Raw genomic sequence first — 20583 nt, 5'->3', positions numbered from 1 at the left:
GTTATCAGCCTCCCTGACCTCTGCAGTCATCAACCCCATCCCCCCAAGCAAGGATCCTACAGCCCAGAGCCAGCTCCCCGGCCTTCCCCCATTAATGCCTTTCCCCTCCAACAGCTATCACAAGAGGGCTGTTTAGTGCGAGGACCTCCGGCTGACCTTTGCTGACAGGCTCCAAGCTCTCCCTGTAAAGGGATCTAATGTGAGGCCGGGTAATTAGCAACCAAGTAGTAATTGCAGCTTCTAACTATGCTGGGCCAAGATTGCAAAAATTCCCTGGGGGCGGGGGGACTCCTAGGGATCCCAACCCACACAAAGGCATCTACTCATAGCCAAAAGAGGGGACTCAGCAACATTTCTCAGGGAGGCCAGCACTTCTCCAGGTCTTAATTAAAGTGGGACCCACGTAAGGAGACGGACAGCAAAAGGAAATCAGCAAATAAAGGAGACTGATCAAGAAAGAAACGTACGGCTTGCTGGGAAGAGCCCATTCAGAAAGGTGCACGCTCTTAAGGTACGTGGCCGTGCACGAGAAACTCATGCCAGCCATGGAAGGAAGGCAGCAAAGAGCCTTCGAGAGGCATCAAAAACTGTGAAAAGGCCGGGTGTGGTGGCCTATGCCTGTAATCCCAGCACTCTGGGAGGCCAAGGTGGGTGGATCACCTGAGGTCAGGAGTTCAAGACCAGCCTGGCGAACACAGTGAAACCCCGTCACTACTAAAAATACAAAAGTTAGCCAGGTGTGGTGGCAGATGCCTGTAATCCCAGCTACTCGGAGACTGAGGCTGGAGAATCCCTTGAACCAGGGAGACGGAGGCTGCAGTGAGCCGAGATCATACCACTGTACTCCAGAGCTGGTGACAGAGCTAGCCTCCATCTCAAAAAGGAAAAAAAAAAAAAAAGGAACTGCAAAAAGGCAGGACACATGATGATAAGTCCACCTAGCCTGGCTGGCCAACACCCTCCCCCAGCCTGCTCCTATCACCCACTCAACAAAAATCACTCCTTACCCAAGCAGCCTGTATGCCCTGCTGTTCACCTTAGAAGATTCTAGATGCCAGTCCGTGTGGTCTACCCTAAGAGATATGTAGAATCATCTGCTATGATTTGGTGATTCCACCAGACCCATCCACAGGCCTCCCATTAGCTGCCTACATGTATGTAACATGTTTCAGAATAATGTGCCAAATCCCCACTGAGAAAGAGGTGAGCACTTCCGTAGAGAGCAGCTGCCCTCTTCATGACTCTAAAAATACCTGTAACTGCACAAAAAGAACATTGTCAGATGAAAAAGAATCATCCTTCTTCACTCTAACCAGACAATGAGACACCCAACAGCACAGCAGCACCTGTCTTATCCTTCCTAAGCAAACCCCTTATTTTTCAAGCCCACCACCCCTCACTCCAATTTCCTTTATCTGCTTTGTACTACAAAAGTCACTTCACTGAACTGCTGTTTGCTCACAATAACTCCTGAACCTCTGTCCTCAGGAGAGGCAGCAAGTTCAGGGGGCACGGTAGCTTTCCCATATGGACCAGACTTTCTGCCAATCTGAATTACACCCTAGACGTCTTCAAACTCCATTTCCTCTGCCACTGTGCTGCCCGATCCCCCAAAGCATTCGAGGCTGTAGAGACTCTCTGAGTTGAATCCAGTTATAAAAACCAGGGTAGCAGCAGCCAAGTGCACTCATTCACCCTCCATTTCCTTCTCCAAACAATTAATATATTTAATAACTCAAGCCCCGATGACAGACTTCTCAGACACCCCTCTATTAACCTCTCCCCGCTACAAGCAGTGGGTCTCCACCAGAATTCTTCTGTTCCCTATCACTTAATCATTTTTTAATCCACAACAAGGACTCTGTGCCACACTGTGGTTTTGTTCTCTCTTAATCTTTTATGAGGGACCTTATCAAAAGCTTTTAGAAAATACAAGTGAATTTTGCCTACCAGGTCATCTTTATTATTTTAGAATTCTTTATGAAGAAATTACAGACTTTAACATTGTAAATGAATATTTAAGACTCAGCATTCACTTGGACGTGCAAGTCTGATTCAGGTTGTATTTCAGTCGCTGTGTTACTTCCACCTTTAGAAGGATCCTTGTGTGCCTCCTAGGAAGGAATGACTTCCCCTCCCCAAGACCCCAGGTGCAATTTCTGGGATTCCCCCAAGACTTTCTGGACCAGCTGAAATTGAGTCGATATTGAGTACCCATGGGACTTAGAGTGCATTAACAGAACCTCAAACGAAGGAGCAAGTCACTGAGCCAAGGGGGCCAGGATATGGCAGCCTCCCCGATGTCTACCTCCTCCACCTTTCCCCAGGTGGATGGCAGGGAACAGCACGGGCTCCCCTGCCTCACAGCTGGCCCACACATCTGCAGGGAGCCAGTGACAGCTTCTTGATGTTGACACCACTTATGTTGCCTTCTAACACCTGTTTGTTGCAGCTATTATTTCTAATTAGCACTTCTCAACAGAACCAGAGCTGAGCCAAGCGCAAGATTCCCCCTGACGGAACAATTAAAGATGCACAAGGGGCGGAGGTGTTTACTAAAATTATTTTCTTGGCAGGTTTCAAGGTAAACCGTCTAGTCAAAGGCACATCTCTTCAAGAGCTGCCTGTGGACAGGGGTGAAAAGCTGTAGCAATATTCTGGAACCCCTGTTTGAAAGGCTTCCCATCAAGTAAAATAAAGGGTTAAGGTAATCCAGTTACACCAATGTGTTTTCCTGATCACCGGGGGCATCTTCAGCCTTCCCAGTCACCTGCTCCTAATGCCCCATTTAGTTCAATGCTGCGCTCCAATCACCAAAAACGTAGACATGGTTCCCACCCCCACAGCCAGATGAGAGGTGCCTGCCACTTCTCCAAAATGAGAGAGAAATTAACACATTTCAGAAAATATTCCACAGACTGTAGAGTCCAGGGTATGCTGTATCCTTGAGGAAAATCATCAACGTCGAGTCAAAAATGAATGTCAATTAAACGGGTCACCATAAACAATCTGCCCAAACATTCCCCTCCATTCCAGACATGCCTCTCCAATCTGGGTGCCCTGGAGGACAGAACAGGAACTGCAGGTCCAGGCACTCCATTATGGCAACCCAGCAAGCCGTTCAGCACCAACTTAATGAGCTCTTGAAAGGAAACAGGAAGTCTATAAAGTAATTTAAATAACTTCCAGTCCTGAAATAAAGGAAATTAAACCGCTGGCACAAACCTCTCTGATGGACACCTTCTTTGTCCCTCCAATCACAACTACAAATACAGCAGTCATACGCCTCTCCCCAAGGCCAGCCCCCAAATTCCTCTAATAGTAAACACAAATGCTGTCAGTGCTCAGAGCTCTCCAAGCTACTGCAGAGGCTAGAGCCACAGATGTGGCATGGTGTGCAGCAAGAACACAGGAATCCGCCCATAAGCCCGCAAGAGGAGTCCCGCGATTCCCTAGCTCAAGATCCTGGGCCAATCACACAACTCCATGGGGCCCCAGCATTTCACCACCAACAAAGGGAAGCTCCGGGCCTGGCCAAGTGACCTCTGAGATTATTAAGAGGCTCAAATGAGCACATGAGAACAGTACCAACGGAAAACACAAATAAACGTCAGTATTTTCCAGCTGCCCAGGGCCTTAGGCTCCAGAATTTCCCAATACTCTGCTCGAGAGGCACTGTCCTAGCTTGTTAATTTATGAATGCATATTCAAAAGTTCTTTTACGGCCCGGCACGGCGGCTTATGTCTGTAATCCCAACACTTTCAGGCACCGAGGCGAGTGGATCACCTGAGGTCAGGAGTTCCAGACCAGCCTGGCCAACACGGTAAAACCCCGTCTCTACTAAAAAAAGACATAAAAATGAGCCCGGCGTGGTGGCGCGTGCCTGTAACCCCGGCTACTTGGGAGGCTGAGGCAGTAAAATCACTTGAACCTGGGAGGCTGAGGTTGCAGTGAGCCGAGATCATGCCACTGAACTCCAGCCTGGCGACAGGGCAAGACTCCACCTTAAAAGAAATAAACGTTATTTTACTTCTCCTAAGCCCCTCAATGTAGGTACTAATTTGCATAGACAATGATCAGTCCAACTAGATGTGTTTTTTTTTAAGGGCAGAGACTGTGTCTTCTCACCTTCTGTAAACCAATGTGCCCAGAGCACCAAACAGCAAGAAGCAGGTCCTCCACAAAGGGTTGGAATCTATAACCCATCAGTTACCCAGACATTCTTAAGCACCAATATGTTAACAACTATCCACCAACTCTCTACAAAAAGAGACAAACCTCATAACAAGATAAAATCCGTAACTGGTTGTGAGTCTGCAAGGTGGGAAGGGGCTGGGGGCATGGGATTCCCCACTGTGCAGAAATGGCCCCAGCTCCTTACACTATGAGGCCCTGCCTTGAGTGCAACGCAACCACAGAGTTTTGGCAGTTTCACCTGGTAAACCTAAGCTGCCAGATGCTAAGGACTGTTTCTGGCCACAGAGTTAAGTTTACTTTGTTGATAATAATCAGCCAGATATGGACTGGTCTGACCAGTACTCTGGATGCAGGATCACAAAAAAAGACAGAGGAAAGAAGCTTAAGGTCAGCCTTGTTTTGCCAGCCCTCTAGGTATTACTACTGCCAATCGGTATGGTCAACTCTTGACCCCTAGGCTGGTAAAAGCCAAGAGCAAGGCTGGACATTCAGTGTGGCCAAGAAAGCTGCCCAGCCTCTGATCAGGAGCACAAGATCTTCACACTCTGGAAAGAGAACCGCTGGGCCCGGCTCAAAAACAGACCCTCCCAAGCCCACCCTGAGAAAGGAAATCACAAACAGAAATCTAACTTTGCTAACACTGCACAAGCGTTCTTTGCAGCTTCACAAGCAGGTTCTATGGAAATCTGCTCTATCGCTCCCATCTGTCACTGGCCAGGTAAGATGTGTCTTGCATAACATGGCGGTCTTCATCCCACTGAAGAATTCAATGGTGCTGTCTTGCCTATGGGCTGTGAAACTTGAACAACTGGATTCTGAGGGTCCAGAGGTCTGCTTGAGCAACAGCTGTCTTCCTTTAAAGGTCTCACAGTTGAGCAATAGAGTTCTTTAGTCGAGAGAGCTATTCCAACTCTTGAGTAACCACCCTTGCCCTCAAGGGCTCCCCAGGGTTAAGCCCCACTGCCTCTGCCTCACCAAGGATGCAGCGACTCAGTCTTCTCACTACACATCTGTCTCCTCACTTCCCAGTCAGATCACAGTCAGAGGGACACAGTCTGACAAAATTCTGGCTAAGGTGGGGTAATCTGAAAAGCAAATACCAATCATCTTCCCCCGGACTTATTCCCAGCACTCCCAATGGAAAGTTCACCAGCCAGAACCAAAACCTCTACATCTGGCTGAGTGCTGTGGCTCACACCCGTAATCCCAGCACTTTGGGAGGCCGAGGCGGGCGGATCACGAGGTCAGGAGTTTGAGACCAGTCTGGCCAAAATAGTGAAACCCCATCTCTACTAAAAATACAAAAAATTTAGCCGGGCGTGGTGGCAGGCACCTGTAATCCCAGCTGCTTGGGAGGCTGAGGCAGGAGAACTGCTTCGACCTGGGAGGTGGAGGTTGCAGTGAGCCAAGATTACACCATTGTACTCCAGCCTGGCAACCGTGTGAGACTCCGTCTTAAAAAAAAAACACAAAAAAACCCGAGGCGGGTGGATCACGAGGTCAAGAGATCAAGACCATCCTGGTCGACATGGTGAAACCCCGTCTCTACTAATACAAAAAAATTAGCTGGGCACGGTGGCACGTGCCTGTAATCCCAGCTACTCAGGAGGCTGAGGCAGGAGAATTGCCTGAACCCAGGAGGCGGAGATTGCGGTGAGCCGAGATCGCGCCATTGCGCTCCAGCCTGGGTATCAAGAGCGAAACTCCATCTCAAAAAAAAAAAAAAAAAAAAAAAAAAACCCACATTTATGGCTCTCCCATCTTTAACCATTTTTCATGTAAATCCTTCATCCAGAAGGGGAACCACCTATCTATGACATTTTAAATTTCCCAGTAGCCGTGTTAAAAGAGGCTTCGGCCTGGTGCAATGGCTCAGGGCTAGGATCCTGACACTCTGGGAGGCTAAGGCAGCAAGATCACTTGAACCCGAGAGTTCCAAGACCAGCCTGGGCAACACAGGGAAAGCCTGTCTCTACAAAAAAATTAAAAATTTAGATGGGTGTGAGGGTGTGTGCCTGTGGTCCTAGCTGATTGGGAGGCTGGGATAGGAGGATTGCTTGAGTCTGGGAGGTGGAGGCTGCAGTGAGCCGTGACTGCACCACTGCACTCCAGTTATAAAGCAAGATCATGTCCAAACAACAAAAACAAAAACATAAAAACAAGGGCCAGCACGGTGGCTCACACCTGTAATCCCAGAACTTTGGGAGGCCATGGCAGGCAGATCGCGAAGTTAGGAGATCGAGACCATCCTGGCTAACACAGTGAAACCCCATCTCTACTTTAAGAAAAAATGCATATATATATATATATATATATATGTACGTATGTATGTGTGTGCGCGCGTATGTGCATGCACACACACACACACACACAATTAGCTGGGTATGGTGGCACATGCCTATTGTCCCAGCTGTTCTGGAGGCTGAGGCAGAAGAATTGCTTGAACCCGTGAGGCGGAGGTTTCAGTGAGCCAAGATCCTGCCACTGCACTCCAGCCTGGACAACAGAGTGAGACTCCGTCTCAAAAAATAAAATAAAATGATAATTCAAGGCCAGGCATGGTAGCTCATGCCTATAATCTCAGCACTTTGGGAGGCCAAGGCAGGCAGATTACCTGAGATCAGGAGTTCGAGACCAGCCTGGCCAACACGATGAAACCCTGTCTCCAGTAAAAATACAAAAATCAGCCAGGTGTGGTGGTGCATGCCTGTAATCCCAGCTACTCAGGAGGCTGCAGCACAAGAACTGCTTGAACCTGAGAGGTGGAGGTTGTAGTGAGCCAAGATTGTGCCACCACACTCTAGCCTGGGCAACAGAGCAAGACTCTCTCGAAAAATAATAATACAAAGGGAAAAAAAAATAGGTGGAATTCATTGTAATATGTCTTATTTAACCCAATCTGTCTACCCATTATTTCAAAAGTAAGCGATGTAGATTTTATTAGGGTAGTTTCCCCTTGTTTTCACACTAAGCCTGGGAAAACTGGTATGTGTTTCACACTCACAGTATGGCACAATGCAGACCAGCCACGTTTTGGGGGCTTAGGGGTTACATACTGCAGTAATCTAAAACAGTGGCTTCCTCTACTGATGAGAATCTACAACATAACTCTGATCTGGCCCCACTGTAAAAATTCATGCTCACAGTTCTCACTCACAGACTTTACAGAGCTTACCCCTACTCGAGATTCTTTCCCACGGCATTAGCAATTATATTTGGGTGACATGTCAAGAAGTTAAGCTGCCTGGGTCTGGAGTTAACAGATTTTCATGGAATTGTGTACAACTTATCTGGTCCATCAGATCGTCTCTCCGGGGCCTGTCCACCATTAAACTAGACCCCTGGGGTTTCTTAATTTAAAATCCTCATAACCCTTTAACTTGAAAACTCACTGTCTTCGCAATGACATGGAGTTAACCCTGTAGTGGCCACAGAAAGAGCTCCACATTCTTAAATAGGAGACTCCCATTTTGACCTAATTTGAGATTGTTCTAAATTATTTCTGCCCTAGTCACATGTATGCTACAGACATGAAGTTATACAGAACAGTCAGCTAGAGTGGTGCCTGCAAAACCTTTGGTTATTTGTTTTGTTTTGAGACAAAGTCTCACACTGCCGCCCAGGCTGGAGTGCAGTGGTACCACCTCCACTTCCCAGGTTCAAGCAATTTTGCTGCCTCAGCCTCCTGAGTAGCTGGGACTACAGGCACACACCACCATTCTTAGCTATTTTTGTATTTTTAGTAGACGCGGGGTTTCACATGTTGGCCAGGCTGGTCTCAAACTCCTGACCTCAAGCGATCCTCCTGCCTCAGTCTCCCAAAGTGCTGGGATTACAGGGGTGAGCCATCGTGCCTGGATACCTGGAAAATCTTAAGGCACAAACAGACACAGGACAAATCCACAGGTTTGGGAATTACTATAAGCAGAAGAAAAATGTCCATGGGGCATAAACTTTGGAGGCATGCTCGCAGCAACTGCTAACCAGAAAACTTTGCAAGCTCAGTCCAGATCTGGGCAGGATTGGCTCAGGAGTGACCTATCCATCCAGAGCGCTGACAGGACCCCATTCTATCGGGCGCAATACAAGTCAGACGTGGGACGGCCTTCAATGCCAGGGTGGGCAGGGGTCTCACGTGAGCCCACAAGACACACACACTTTGGCAGCAACTCTTGAATCATCCCATTTTCTTCACACCGTCAGTAAGTGCTTCACTCTCTGCTTGGCGCCGTACCCGCCCTATCCAACGGAGTGCAGGACCTAATCTAGAAAGCTGAAGGCTCCAAGAGCAGGGCAACCCGGGGGAAACGGAAACATACAGAAAACAGTTCGCTTCTGGCTCGTTTCTTTGGCTGTAGGCAAGAGAAGGTGTGCACAGAGCTTTGAAGAAGTATTGGAATGGGCTGAGGCTGGGCTTTGTTCCCGGAGCCCCATGGGGACAGGGCTGGCTTCCGAGCCCAGAAGTGCAGAGAGCTGCTCTCCAACAGGTGGAGAGCTCACCCAAGTAAGTATCCCGGGCAGGAGAACAGAGCAGGCACCACTGTCTGTCAACACCGGGCTCAGCATCCTCCCATCCCCCAGGGTCCCTTGACTTGTCCCCAGGGCACTGGGGAGAGGAGGGAGGGAAGCAGAACATGTGGAGAAAGGAAGGAAGGAGGCGCCTCTTCTTGGCGAGCTGATGGGTGTGAGTGGTGAGCATGAATTAAAAAGTCATCCGGGAACAATGGTCTTTTCATATTTGGAGCCTGTTCTGCACAAAGCTCAGCTTGTTCTAGCGGGAGGACTCTGCTTTCCATTTTTTTCCTAACTCATTTCCTAGGGTTGTGGCAATGTCTGGCACCTGGCTCAACCCACTGGAGTATCCTTTAACCGAAGGATGTGCCAGGCAGGCCTCCTCCTTGACTTTGTAAGTGGTGGCATTCAGACACACAAAAAGGGACAACTTGGGGAAGTGTTTCTGTCTCGGCCTGCAGGCTCCCAAAGAGCTCCTGGGTGTTTCTCTGAATTGCTGCCTAACCCACAGACACACACACCCTGGATGTTTTCAGTGGCCGAACACCCATTTCCCTCTCAAATTACGTTAGACACGCCACACCCAGCAGACACTCCAAGGCCTAACTGGAAAAGGACAGTGGATGGGCGTCACATCGTGTGACATGACCCTCCTCCATGTTTGACCCGCTCCTGGAATCTCTGCCGAACCCCACAAACCCCTTAAGCAAAGCAGTTTTTAAACTGGGGGTGGGGATGAGAACAGCAGCCAACACTGAGCATCTAAGCTGACCCTAACACTTTTTTTTTGTTTAATATGGAACGCTTCACGAATTTGTGTGTCATCCTTGTGCACGGGCCATGCTAATCTTCTCTGTATCATTCTAATTTTAGTATATGTGCTGCCGAAGTGAACATCATCCTAACACTTTAACAAACTGTCACCTCACTCAGTCCTTATGATCCCAGTGGGCAGCCTCTAAGCCAGCTCCTCCAATCCCATCCCCTGGTATCCACGCCCTTGTGTAGTCCCCTCCCCTTGGGAATGAGCAATATACAGAGACTGACTTCTAACCCACAGCACGCAAAGGGAATAGGGCAAACGTGATAAGACATCACTTCTGAGATGAGGCTGCAAAGAAACTGTCATTTTGGTCTTCTGTACCCTTCTCCACCTCCTCTCCCTTATGGAACCCAAGTGCTCCATTGTGAGCTGCTCTGCGGAGAGGCTGAAATGGCAAAGAACTGACAGAAGCCTCTAGACAGCAGCTCCTGGGGAAATGAATCCTGTCAACAACCACATGAGTGAGCACAGAATTGGATCTGTCCCCAGTCAAGCCTTCAGATGAGACCACAACCCCAACTAACGCCTTCACAGAATCCTCATGAGACTTTGCAGCAGGGGACCCAGCTAAGCCATAGCCTGATTCCTGACCCACAGAAACTGTTAAGAAAATAAGTGCTTACTGTTTTAAGCTACTGAATTTAAGGCTAATCTGTGATGAAGCAATAGATAACTAATACATATCTCCATTTTGCAAATGAAAAGCTATAATGGAGGCCGGGTGTGGTGGCTCACACCTGTGGTCCCAATACTTTGGGAGGCTGAGGTGGGAGGATCACTTCAGCCCAGGAGTTCAAGAGCAGCCTGGGCAAAATAGCAAGACTCTGTCTCTACAAAAAATTTTAAAAAAAACAGTTAGCTGGGTATGGTGGCACATGACTGTGGTCCCAGCTACTCAGGAGGCTGAGTTGAAAGGATCTCTTGAGCCTGGGAGGTCAAGGCTGCAGTGAGCCCTGACTGTGCCACCTGCACTTCAGCTTGGACAAGAGAGTGAGACCCTGTCTCAAAAAAAAAAAAAAAAGGAAAGAAAATAAAATACATAATTTTGGCCAGTAAATAGCAGTAGCAGAGATGGGATTTTCACTCACTTAGGCCAGACTGACCCTCTTTGTTTTTTTGAGACGGAGTCTTGCTCTGCCACCAGGCTGGAGTACAGTGGTGCAATCTCAGCTCACTGCAATGTCCGCCTCCTGGGTTCAAGCAATTCTTCTGTCTCAGCCTCCTTGAGTAGCTGAGATTACAGGTGCATGCCACCACGTCTGGCTAATTTTTATATTTTTAGCAGAGATGGGATTTCACCATGTTGGTCAGGCTGGTCTCAAACTCCTGACTTCATGATCCAAATGCCTCGGCCTCCCAAAGTGCTGGGATTACAGGCATGAGCCACCGAGCTAGGCACCAGACTGACTGACTCTCTAGCCACCTTCCCCTCAACATGTGACGTTACCTATCAAACCCACATTCTGGCCCACAAAGTAGCAAAAGTCCCTGAGCCTCTCTCCATCCTAACAGATGACACAGACACCTAACATTCATGCCCCCAAATAAAAAGACATCAGATTCCTTCAGAATTTTAGGGCTGAAGAGTGAGGAGAGAATCCAATCTAACCTTCTTTCACAGAAAAAGAATCTGAGACCCACAACCATAAAGTAGCCGACGGGGAACTCGAACCCCAGCCAGGATGGCACGTGACTCTTTACGGATTTCAGGAAACTTCCCCTCAAACATGCTGATCATGTTTCTAATTCGCTGGCTAGAAAAACTCCGTTAGGAACTCCAGTCTTCTCTTTTGGCACACCAAGGTTAATGCTCTATGCTGGCTGGCTTCCCTGGTACTTGGCAGCTTCTCCCATACCTGCCCCCTAAGTCCTTCTACAAAGTGACGAGATACACAAGACAGAGCAGATCGCCTGCCTCTTGGTGACCATCAGAATCGACATGTCACATATCACAACAGCACACTGTCCACCCAGCTTATGCCGAGGTGTGATCTAAGTTTGCTTTGAAATTCAATGACATATCAGAAAGACAGCACAAACATTTCCATCCAGACAGCTAACTTGGGCAAATGTGTTCTCAAGTACCCAGGGCAATTCCACAAGCTTGCACACCACTAAGACTTCCACTATTTTTTATAAATACATACCATAGATGCTTACAGTAAATATCATAAATAATTAAAGCTAAGGAGCCTAAGGACATTTTGTGAAGCATCCTTGCCTTTTTTTTTTTAATTAGGTTCTCGCTAATTCACAAGATTGAATAATCTCCAAAAGGTCTCCAGACGCAGCCACAGACCAGTGCTATTTAAATGATTCTACATTTTTGCAAACTTTTAAGCACATATTTTTTCCCCATGACAAAAAGTAATAGATATTCACTAGGCGGAATTCAAAAAACTAAGTATTACAAGTAGCCTGTACTGCTACCAGCTGGAAATAGGCATCATTCATATGTATTCTTTATCTTCTATGCGTATTTTTAAAATTAAACTAAAGTCCTACAGTCCACAGAGCTCCTTTCATCCCATTTACATCACTGTTTTCCCACATTTATAACCAGGAAGCAGGAGTTTTAAGTAGCCGCATAAGCATCTGCCATATGGATGCACCACAGTTTAAATCAATCCCCAGTAAGATTTCTTACATAGTTTCCATTTTTCACTATTATAAATGTCTGTTATAAGTGTCTGTAATGAAAATCTTTTTATAAATTTCCTTTGCATGCCTCTTACAGTTTCCTTATTACAAATAGAGTTGTCACCAGTCCTGATCTGGGTATTGGAGATAAGTTAAAGAAAAAAGAAAAGAAAAGAAAACAAGAAAACTAAACATCAGACAAAGACCCCGCCCTTGTGAAGCTTAGATTCTAGCAGAGGAAACAATCATGGATAGTATGTTTTTTGTGAGGGTCAATGGCTCACACCTGTAATCCCAGCACTTTTGGAGGCCAAGGCAGGCGGATCACCTAAGGTCAGGAGTTCGAGACCAGCCTGGCCAACATGATGAGACCCCCCCATCTCTTTTTTAAAAAAAAAACTTGCTAGGCATGATGGAGGGCACCTATAGTCCCAGCTACTCAGGAAGCTGAGGCAGAAGAATCACTTGAACCTGGGAGGCAGAGGTTGCAATGAGCTGAGACTGCACTATTGCACTCCAGCCTAGGCAACAGAGTACTCTGTGTCAAATACAAAATACATTTTTTCAATTGTATAGTATTTTACCAGTGGCATATGGTATGGTCAGGAATGCAGGGTGGGATCAGGAATTCATGGGGCCACAAGCTACACATTTAAATAAACCTTATTTTAAAGTTTCTTGACACATACTGCCTAACAACCCTCCAGAAAGGGTATACCAATTTTTATACCCAATCACCAGTACAGGGTATTTGCTTTATTTATTTTTTTTAAAGAAAAACTTTGTTCAAACAAAACAAAACAAACAAAGCTCAACCTTACTAGTAATCAAATATGTTAAAACAATGAGGTCTCCACCGAGCAGGAACCCGCATCCAGGAACAGAGCCCTTTGCTCCTCCCTCAGAATGAATGGAGACCAGAAATCAGATGTTTATGCCCAAGAAAAGCAGGATTTCATTCAGCACTTCTCCTAGATCGTTAGGGTGCTGACTGAGGATGAGATGGGACACCCAGAGACAGGAGATGCTACTGCCCGGCTCAAGGAGGTCCTGGAGTACACCATTGGAGGCAAGTATCACCGGGGTTTGACGGTGCTAGTAGCATTCCGGGAGCTGGTGGAGCCAAGGAAACAGGATGCTGACAGTCTCCAGCGGGCTCTGACTGTGGGCTGGTGTGTGGAACTGCTGCAAGCTTTCTTCCTGGTGGCAGATGACATCATGGATTCACCCCTCACCCGCTGGGGACAGATCTGCTGGTATCAGAAGCCAGGTGTGGGTTTGGATGCCATAAATGATGCTATCCTTCTGGAAGCATGTATCTACCGCCTGCTGAAGCTCTACTGCTGGGAGCAGCCCTATTACCTGAACCTGATCGAGCTCTTCCTGCAGAGTTCTTATCAGACTGAGATTGGGCAGACCCTGGACCTCATCACAGCCCCCCAGGGCAATGTGAATCTTGGCAGATTCACTGAAAAGAGGTACAAATCTATTGTCAAGTACCAGATGGCTTTCTACTACTTCTACCTTCCTGTAGCTGCAGCCATGTACATGGCAGGAATTGATGGCGAGAAGGAGCATGCCAATGCCAAGAAGATCCTGCTGGAGATAGGAGAGTTCTTTCAGATTCAGGATGATTACCTTGACCTCTTTGGGGACCCCAGTGTGACTGGCAAAGTTGGCACTGACACCCAGGACAACAAATGCAGCTGGCTGGTGGTCCAGTGTCTGCAACGGTCCACTCCGGAACAGCGCCAGACCCTGAAGGAAAATTACGGGCAGAAAGAGGCTGAGAAGGTGGCCCGAATGAAGGCATTACATGAGGAGCTGGATCTGCCGGCCGTGTTCTCGCAGTATGAGGAAGACAGTTACAACCACATTATGGGTCTCATTGAACAGTACGCAGCGCCCTTGCCCCCAGCTATCTTTCTGGGGCTTGTGCACAAAATCTACAAGCGGAAAAAGTGACCTAGAGACTGCAAGGGTGGAGAGGAGGCTCTCAATGAATAAATTATTGTGTTAAAAAAAAAAAAAACCCAATGAAGTCTCATTTCACTCTCCAAATGGGCAGCCTAGATTTATTCTTCATGAATTGACCATTCATGTTTTTTACCCATTTTTCTGTATCTTTTTATTTTTGTTTACCACAATAATAACTACATAAAAACACTATTTTTTTAAAAAAATAGAGACAAGTTTCACTATGTTGTACAGGCTGGTCTCAAACTCCTGGGCTCAAGCAATCCTGCCACCTCAGCCTCCCAAAGTGCTGGGATTATAGTCATAAGTCAATGTGCCTGGCCTCCATTTTTTTCTACCTTTATGCATCTTTTTTTTTTTTTTTTTTTGAGATAGAGTTTTATTCTTTCGCCCAGGCTAGAGTACAGTGGCATAATCTCAGCTCACTGCAACCTCTGCCTTCTGGTTTCAAGCCATTCTCCTGCCTCAGCCTCCTGAGTAGCTGGGATTGCAGGTGCACACCACCACAGCCGGCTAGTTTTTGTATTTTCAGTAAAGACAGGGTTTCACCATGTTGGCCAGGCTGGTCTCAAACTCCGGACCTCGTGATTTGCCCTCCTTGGCCTCCCAAAGTGCTAGGACTACAGGCATGAGCCAGTGCGCCCAGATGCATCACTCGTTTTTAAGAGCTCTTTATATGTTACGGATTTAGGACACGCTCTCAATTCCATGTGCTCTAAACACCTTTTCCCAGTTTGCCATTTGCCTTAGAATTTTGTGATTGGTGACCAGCATGCACAATTTTTTTTAAGTAGAGTATATCAACCTTTTCTATTATAATTTTTCCCTACAAGGGTTAGGGAAAAATTGTTCTAACTGTCCTCAACTGTCCTACAACCATTTACTGCATAATTTCATCATATTAGAGGCAGTGACGTGCAGTCATAGAGATTACTGGTTTTGCTGTTGGTTAGATCAGTGTTGAAATCTGGGTGACTTTGAGCCAGTTGCTTAAACTCCAGGAGCTTTGGTTTCCCTCTCCACAAAATGAACTATCAATAGCGTCCACTTCATCTGGTTTCTGTGAGGATTAAATAAGTTCATGTAAAGTCTTGGTCTGGAGCAGTGGCTCACATCTGTAATCCCAACACTTTGAGAGGTCAAGGCGGGCAGATTACGAGGCCAGGAGTTTGAGACCAGCTTGGCCAACATGGTGAAACCCCGTTTTTACTAAAAATATAAAAATTAGCCAGGCATGGTGGCGTGCACACGTATGTAGTCCCAGCTACTTGAGAGACTGAGGCAGGAGAACTGCTTGAGCCTGGCAGGCAAAGGTTACAGTGAGCCAAGATCCTGCCACTGCACTGCACCTAGGTGATAAAGTGACACTCTGTTGCAACAAAAATTAAAAAAAAAAAAAAAGTCTTTGCCATAATGCTTGGCACTTATAAGTTCTGAAGCGTTATGAGCTGTTACTCTGATTCCTCTCGCTTACGTGAAATACAACCTTTACGAGACACACTATTTTATTCCGTCCCATTGAATGATCTGTATTTTCTAACGAGTTTTTCCCAGTATATGAGAGAAAGCTACTTATCTTTTAAATTTTTACGTTGTAACTGAACTCCCTACTTAATTAAATTTAAATATATCTTGGGGCACTAGGAAGACAGTAACATCTGGAAATAATTTTCATTGTTTCTTTTTAACCATTATTTGACTTTGGTTTGTCTATCCTGACCAATTCAATAAGGCAGGAAAAAGAAATTAGTAAATTAGTATATTCCCCAGTCTCTGTTTTGTTCCCAGTTTCAGAATGCTGCCTCTCATGATTCATCACTAAGTCTGAAGATGTTGGCTGCCTGTTTCTTCATCGAGCAATCAATGCAATCTCTTTCCAGCTTGAGCTTTAAAAAGTCTAAGCAAACTAGGAATAAGGGTTGAAAATTACCAAATGCAACCAGATGTGATGGCTAAGCCTGTAATCCCAGATGAAAAAAAAATTAAAAATAAGCCCAGCATGGTGGTGTGTGCCTGTTAATCCCAGCTACTCAGGAGGCTGAGGCAGGAGAATTGCCTGAACCCAGGAGGCGGAGGTTGCGGTGAGCTGAGATCGCGCCATTGCACTCCAGCCTGGGTAACAAGAGCGAAACTCCGTCTCAAAAAAAAAAAAGGAAAGGAAAGAAAATGACCAAATGCATCTCTTTCTCTCACACACATACACACAGCTGTCCCTTGCTGTATCTCCCACAGATCCCAAAAATCTAAAGATAGTCAAGTCCTCCTGTATACTATAAATCATCTTCAGATTACTTATAACACCTAATACAATGTAAATGGTAAACAAATATTTGTTAAATTTAAGGAACAATGACAAGCAAAAAGGCTGTGAGTCAGCAGGTCTTTACATGTTAAGACCCCATTTTTTCCCAAAAATTTTTGATTTGCATTTGGTTGAACCTACAAATGCAGAACTAGCAAATATGAAGGCCAACTGTATTATGTTTTTCTTCTCAGCTCTACATACATGATTATTTCAAGAGAAGACATTCTGATGTTAAGCCTCTTCTTACATTTCCGGGATAAACGCTATGTGATTATAATTCTTTCTAAATGCTGCTAAATTCAATCTGTGACTGTTTTATGTGGAATTTTTGCATCTCGACTCATGTCTGAGCTCAATCTTCAGAATTCTTTCTCTCTTTTTTTTTTGAGATGGAGTCACACTCTGTTGCCCAAGCTGGAGTGCAATGAGCAATCTCGGCTCACTGCAACCTCCTCCTCCTGCATTCAAGTAATTCTTCTATCTCAGCCTCCTGAGTAGCTGGCACTACACGTGTGTGCCACCACATCTGGCTAATTTATGTACTTTTAGTACAGACAGGGTTTCACCATATTGGCCAGGCTGGTCTTGAACTCCTGACCTCGTGATCTGCCCACCTCGGCCTCCCAAAGTGCTGGGATTACAGGCATGAGCTACTGCGCCCGGCCCAATCTTCAGAGAGAGAGAGAGAGAAAGAGAGAGAGAGAAAGAGAGAGAGAGAGAGAAGGAAAAAGAGAGAGGGAGAGAGAGAGAGGGAGAGAGAGTGTGTGTGTGTAATCTTTGTGACGGTGTTGTAGACAGTGTGTGTGTAATCTTCATGACGGTGTTGGAGTGTGTGTGTGTGTGTGTAATCTTCATGATGGTGTTGGAGAGTGTGTGTGTGTGTGTAATCTTCATGACGGTGTTGGGGAGAGAGAGAGAGAGAGTGTGTGTGTGTGTATGTGTGTGTGTGTGTGTGTGTGTGTGTGTGTAATCTTCATGACAGTGTTGGGTCCCAGATTTGTAAAATCAACTGGGATGCTTTATCTCTTTTTCTATGCCCTGAAACAGTTTATTTAGCAAGCAATTACTCCATCCCCCTAAGTTTAAAATAACTTACCCTTTAAACTTCTTGCATCTAGAGTCCTTTTCAGAACTTTTTTTTTAATGTTCAGTTTCTTCCCCAGTTTCTGATTTAAAGATTCAGATATCTGAATCATTTCCCAAAAGCCAGGTCACTGGGATTTTCAAAGGTGTTGCATTTTAAGTTACTGTGTTTTATATTACCAATTATTTCAAATAATATATTTGTAACACTTTTTCTATCATATCAACTCCTTTTTAGTTTTCTATATTTGGGGTTTTCTCTTTTCTTAATTAGACACAATAGTGATTTGGTCTACTTCTTTGACCTTTTTTCCCACATAAATAGCTTTTAGATTTATCAGTTTCATGTTTTTAACCTGTTATCCTAATTCATTAATATCACTTTTATCTTATAATTCTTTTCTCCAGCTGTCTTAGGCTTGTTTTACCCTTTCCAAGTTTGAGTTGGATACTTAATTCATTTATTTTCATTTTCTTTTATTTAATAATGGAATGATTTAAAGCTACAAATCTGCCCCTGAATATAACTCATACATTTAGATATACAGAGTTCTCAGTATTTCCTAATGATTCTGGAACAGTAATTTCATTTCCTCTTTGACCCAAGTGTGATTTAGGAGAATATTTTTAAATTTTCAAGTAACTGGATTTCATTAACATGTTTAGTATTAAGTATTCTATGAAGGATAAAAACATCTCTGAAAAGAGATGAAAGTCTGGCAAAGAAAGAAAAATCTTTTAAATAGAAAACACGACAATGTTAAAAGAGTGAAAAATGACTCATATAATGCTGTGAGGGCCATCTCCACAGACCCACCTTCTGGAAGGGATATAATCACCACTGATCCTGGGGAACTGAGAGATTTGGGTATAAGCAACACAGGGAGAGAGGAAGAGGAGTCTCTGTGCCTTCTGAAAATTTTATATTATGGCATGTACTGCTTGTTTAAAAATTAATTTCAGAAGCAAAGTCATCCCTCAATAAATGGAATAAAACCATCCTAGATACACTATCTAAGTATATAACCAAGTAAACTTCTGTATTTTTTGGATGAAATTTAGAGAAGGTTTCCACCGAATAAGACTTGGCCCCAAGACGATTACATCTGTGACTAAAGGAGGGAGGAGGGGAAAAAATGATCTCTGATTCTGTAATCTCTAAGTTGAGAAGAATGAAGAGGTACAAGAAAAATAAAGTATATACATATATACATACATATATGCAAGTATAAACATGTGTATATATAAATGTATATATATGTATGTGTATGTGTGTATATATGTTATAAAGCTTAATAAGGGGCCAGGAGCATTGGCTCATGCCTGTAATCCTATCACTTTGGGAGGCTGAGGTGGTCGGATCACAAGGTCAGGAGTTCAAGACTAGCCTGGGCAACGTGGTGAAACCCTGTCTCTACTAAAAACACAAAAATTAGTCTGGCGTGGTGGCGGGCACCTGTAGTCCCAGCTACTCAAGAAACTGAGGCAGAGGAATTACTTGAACCCAGGGGCAGAGGTTGCAGTGAGCCAAGATCAAGCCACTGCACTTCAGTCTGGGCAACAGAGCAAGACTCTGTCTCAAAAAAAATAAAATAATTAACTAATTAAAAAAAAAAAAAGCTTTATCAGGTTCCAACCAGGTGATGATTCTGAATCCTGAACATCATGAACATGAAGCTGAGGAGGTATAAAAGTCAGTTCCTCTACCTCCTTATCTAGCCTTTTCCATTTTACAAATACTACGTCTTATAGATCGTGCTTGCTACAGACCTCTCCATTATTACTTAAAATGAATTTCAATCCCAAATTAACTGAATTAACTTGTGATTATAAGCATCATACCATGTCAACTCCCTTCCCACAAACTTTATAGTGCCAAGTTAAAAAGAAAAGAAAAAAAAAAAAAGACTCCATAAATCAATTTTCCAATTTACATTGAAGAAATCTGTTTCCTAATTTCTAATTTCTGCAACTGGGAAATTCTGTGTATTACGTTACCATATAATGAAGGATGCCAGTAAACAGAAATCCACACGCCTGCATACACAACAGATTACACTGTATGTAATTGCAAACACTACCAAGTTATGTACTCTTGGGAACATTATTAGTGAGATGTGGTTATTTAATGCTTCATCTATTAAAAAAAAAAACTCATTCCATATGGATGAAAAATGAGTATACTAGCCTGAATATGGGGAAAAAATAGAAAATGTAATCATATATTACTTAAAATCTATAACGTTTTATGCAAAGATAAGGTGTTAGTACCAAAGCTTAGGCATTAAGAATGGCTCAAAAATACAATGTCATGAGCTAATTGCTGGCTACCAAAATCTCCATCTCCCAGCAGCAGACGGCAGGGCCAGCCATTTGTACTCTATTTGACTATTTAAGAAACTCATAAAGCGGCCCGGCATAGTGGCTCACACCTGTAATCCCAGTGCTTTCAGAGGCTGAGGAAGGCGAACCACTTCAGGTCAGGAGTTTGAGACCAGCCTTGCCAAAATGGCAAAACCCCATCTCTTCCAAAAATACAAAAACTGGCCGGTCACAGTGGCTCACACCTGTAATCCCAGCACTTTGGGAGGCCGAGGCAGGTATACCACAAAGTCAAGAGATCAAGACCTGGCTAACATGATGAAACCCTGTCTCTACTAAAAATACAAAAAAATTATCCAGGCATGGTGGCACAAGCCTTTAGTCCCAGCTACTCGGGAGGCTGAGGCAGGAGAATCACTTGAACCCGGGAGGCAGAGGTTGCAGTGAGCCAAGATCATGCCACTGCACTCCAACCTGGTGAGAGAGCAAGAATCCATCTAAAATATATGTGTGTGTGTGTGTGTGTGTATGTGTGTATATATATATATATATATATATTTTTTTTAGTGGTGGTGTATGCCTGTAATCCCAGCTATTTGGGAAGCTGAGGCAGGAGAATCATTTGAACTTGGGAGGCAGAGGTTGCAGTGAGCCAAAATTGCATCACTGCGCTCCAGCCTAGGCAACAGAGTGAGACTCCATCACAAAAAAAAAAAAAAAAAA

The 20583-nt window shown here is 44.9% G+C and overlaps 1 protein-coding gene, 1 non-coding gene and 1 pseudogene across 2 annotated transcripts in view; 1 reads left to right on the top strand and 2 right to left on the bottom strand.

Annotated features, from left to right (window-relative positions):
• The window catches only part of ZFHX3 (zinc finger homeobox 3), a 277099-nt gene that overhangs the window by 218560 nt on the left and 37956 nt on the right, over window positions 1–20583 (bottom strand). The gene's annotated exons all lie outside the window — the stretch shown is intronic.
• Window positions 9501–9605, bottom strand: LOC135277350 (U6 spliceosomal RNA). Its single transcript, XR_010344964.1, has one exon. It is a non-coding gene; the product is annotated as a U6 spliceosomal RNA (small nuclear RNA).
• On the top strand, window positions 13044–14138 carry LOC105706732 (farnesyl pyrophosphate synthase-like; annotated as a pseudogene).

This window comes from Aotus nancymaae, unplaced genomic scaffold (assembly GCF_030222135.1).
Source record: "Aotus nancymaae isolate 86718 unplaced genomic scaffold, 86718_ANA_hifiasm-v0.15.2.pri h1tg000030l, whole genome shotgun sequence".
Lineage (NCBI taxonomy): Eukaryota > Metazoa > Chordata > Mammalia > Primates > Aotidae > Aotus > Aotus nancymaae.
This window is presented reverse-complemented; position numbering and strand designations above follow the sequence as displayed.